Source organism: Harpegnathos saltator, unplaced genomic scaffold (assembly GCF_003227715.2).
Source record: "Harpegnathos saltator strain DR-91 unplaced genomic scaffold, Hsal_v8.6 scaffold183, whole genome shotgun sequence".
Lineage (NCBI taxonomy): Eukaryota > Metazoa > Arthropoda > Insecta > Hymenoptera > Formicidae > Harpegnathos > Harpegnathos saltator.
This window is the reverse complement of record NW_020229965.1, coordinates 223,721-227,335: the sequence shown is the minus strand read 5'-3', so window position 1 is coordinate 227,335 and position 3,615 is coordinate 223,721.

Below are 3,615 nucleotides of genomic sequence, written 5' to 3'. Positions count from 1 at the left end.
AAATACGGGACGAGAGAGGCTGCCTGTCACGTCGCAAGAGAGGTCCGAATCCGAGCGGAAATCCCGATTGTGAGCATCTACGACGCGTAAGTCGCATGCTTCATTCACCGCGCTGTAATGTTCTGTGATCCCGGCAGGTTCTAGCGTGCTAGAGTCATTAAACTCGCGTAATTGCGTAATTAACCATCGTCGACCTACTGTGGTAACCGGGTTAAATAAGGAACCGACGCTTTTGCAGTAGACTACGACAATTCGCTAGTCGTGTGTGCATAGATCGTCACCGCGCATAATCAAAGCACTCGTCGTTAAACAGCTAAGATCGTTATTGTACGATTTATAAGATAAAAGAGATACGACCATACCATACCAGCTGTGGAGAGGTGCGTTCCTGAGCTGCGCTGCTGGATTCTTTGGTTAGAACAAGTTTAGTTTTTAAGTACATACTATTTACACTATCATTTATTGTAACAATATATATTTATATGAACCTACTTAAACAATTATTGCACACATACCTTTCCAATAGTTAGATCAGTTTCCGTCACCGTTGAGAACTAGTCCGTCCAGAGGCGCGAACCTGCTGTGGTTAAACTATAATTAATAATTCTTTATTGGGTTTCCTCGCAGATCCGAAAACGAGGTGGCGACCGATTTTAAATTATCAGGACAGTGTACCTTCAGTACCGTCTTTCGCTGAATTCGCGTTTTCGTTTAAATAAACATTATAGGTGCTTTCGGGGGCAAAGCTATGTCGCGGAACCATAGAGAGTCGAGTTTGACCAAAAATTCTCAATTTTTTACCAAAAGTATTAGCCCGGAACCATCGCAGTATTTCGCGGACCCTTACAGGTGGACCATCCTGGTCATCGAACCAGCCACATAGGTTTGGTACCATCCTGGTACCAGATAGTCACCATGGAGGTTCAATCTAGGAGGACCATCAAGGTAACCTACTGGCCCAATAGGATACTATCGAGGCTCCGAATAGGAGAACCATACAGGTACCATACCATTTAGGGTACCATCGAGGTTCTATGTAGGAGAGCCATAGAGGTACCAAATAGGTACCACTGTGACGTGGCAGCCGGAAAGGCGCCCGTCACAGGCCGACCTTTCGGCCCTTAGGCGAGACTCTCGGAGGGGGGGTGTCGCCTTGCGCTCTCCCCCGTAATAATTAGTGTTAGTAGTCGGAGCGCGCAGGTGGAACGGTCCCGCGTCCCCGAGCTCTGTGCCCCTGGACCTCCTGCGCCGCACATCAGGAGAGGAGGGATCGGTGGAGGAAGGAAGAGGATGACACCCCCTCGGCAAGACCGCCATCCCAGGTGAATGCACTCCTTTAATAATGCTAGTATCGGTTTCGTATCGTCGTGAAAGGTTCTCGCTGTCGCTTCCGTTGTCCACAGGCCTGCAAGGATATCGCGCCGAACGGTCGGCGTTCCCGTGCTTGGCGCGTGAACGCCGGCTAAACAAAGCCAGCCTGAACACTGAGATCGGGCGAGTGTGAGCAAGAGAGAGAGAGAGAGTGAGCAAGAGAGTGAGACCGAGCACCCGTCCCGCGGATCGAAAAACAAAGATCCGCGGAAGGATTCCCGTATAGGGAGATTTACCGAGGAAGGGGAGAGACGGGTAGCACGAGACAACACCAACGGACAAGAAAGTCTGTCAGGGGAGAAGGAGATAAAAAGAGGAGACTCCTATTGTCGCTCTCTAATATCGCCGACCTGCTTCCATATAGTACCGGAGAGAGATCGGCTACCGAAAAAGGGAAATACAAGCGAGGGATTTAGAGTGAAGTTTTTGGCGTCAGCAAGCGGAGGAGACGTCAGTGGCAGCGTGTGCCAGAGCGAGCGTGAGAGGGAGACGAGAGGAGGACCACGTCGCCGGGAGGTTCCCGATTGTGTAAGACCTTCCACCTGCATTATCGTTTCGGTGTCGTGAGAGTAAAAAAGTCTCGTCAAAGTTATCGGCGTAGCGGGCAATCTCGAATTCGCGAGAGCCCAAGCGGAGTGTATCGTATCGAGGGGGTCGGACCGTTCCGATTCCCGAAATAATAAAGCTAAAGATAGTCGAGACGCGCCTCGTTATTTTTGTGTTTTCCCGGTCGTTCCCGACTTCCAACGAACCCTTCCCGTCTACCGACTTAAATATCGAAGGACTACCGGTCCCGTCGACTTCGCGTGTCTCGGCCCTTTGGTGAGGTGTCGCGTAGCGTTGGTGAACGGTGCAGCCCGCTGCACCTGGCGCCCAACTGATTTTGTGAGAGCTAGGTTGGCCGAGACGCGCGGACCGACGGCAGTTTGCCGACGGCGAGCGATAATCGCGTCGCACCACATAGGTACAATCCAGGTAGGAGTTACCATATAGGTGAGGGCCAATTTTTAAAGTCACCCACGCTCCGGTCACAACCTTGTGACCAGGAAATGGATACAAGGCGGCGCAGCTGACAACGACCCGGAAGGTGCGCCGGAAGCAGAAGGAGACATAGGCGGAGAAGCACTGGCCGAGCCGATCGAGGAGGTCAACTCAACAGACAAACCCCGGAGCAACAACAAGCGACAAATGGGGTTATAAGGACGGTTAGTCCAGTAAAATATTACTATGTATCAACAAAGATAATTAGTTTTAAGTAGACTAAGGTAGCTTTAAGCTAGCGAGTAGGTCTCATTCTATAAGAACGAAGTGCGTCTCTCAGAACCCACAAGTAAACAACCAATAAGGGTGGGTAAAGATTGATTCACAGAATATGGGTGGGAAACTAACAGAACCTAACCCAACTGACTTGATTGACGTTGCACGTGTGTAGACGAGCATACTGTGCAAACCTGACTTAAAACTAGTCGATCAGGTAATCCTGACTTTCAGCGAGAGTCTGGGATCAAAAATAACCTGTAACGGTCAATTAGAGGGCCGAAGCAGTTTAAAAACACCAGCAGAAACCTCTTAGAGGCTCTAGGCTTGGTGCTAACCAGTTAGAACCTGACTAGGAATTAAATGGACCAGTCGTACCCAATGATTGGAACCAGGTAAGACCAAAATTTAAATGTACCAATTGTGGCCATCCACAGGTACCACTCAAACACATAGCTTAGGCAACACACACTTACATAATGTGTGTGCCGACCAAATTCCAACCATAGGTGCCTGACGATAGCATGTCACAGGGCACCAAACCGCACAGTCGACTGGACTGATGACGTCACGAATATCTGCCAGACGATAACATACGACTGGACTGATGACATCATAAAAAGACTACCAGACGGTAGCATACGACTGGACTGATGACGTCATAAAATGATTACCACACGGTAGCATTCGACTGGACTGATGACGTCACAAAACGGACCCGATCATGACCATTGACTGGCACCTGAGAATAACATCTCATAGGATTGATGACGTCATAAAGCCGGCCAGAACGTAGCATTCGACTGGATGTTAAATAAAACAAAGCGCTAGGGTTAATAAACAACTGATTAACAGGCCCTAGCAAACCTCAGTTCATAAGACGCCATGTCATGGCGCCAACTGGGCGAACATGTGCTCAGGGCCCTACGAGGCCCGGCGATAGGGCATAATTATTATAATAAATAAAATAAAAATCAATAGCGTACT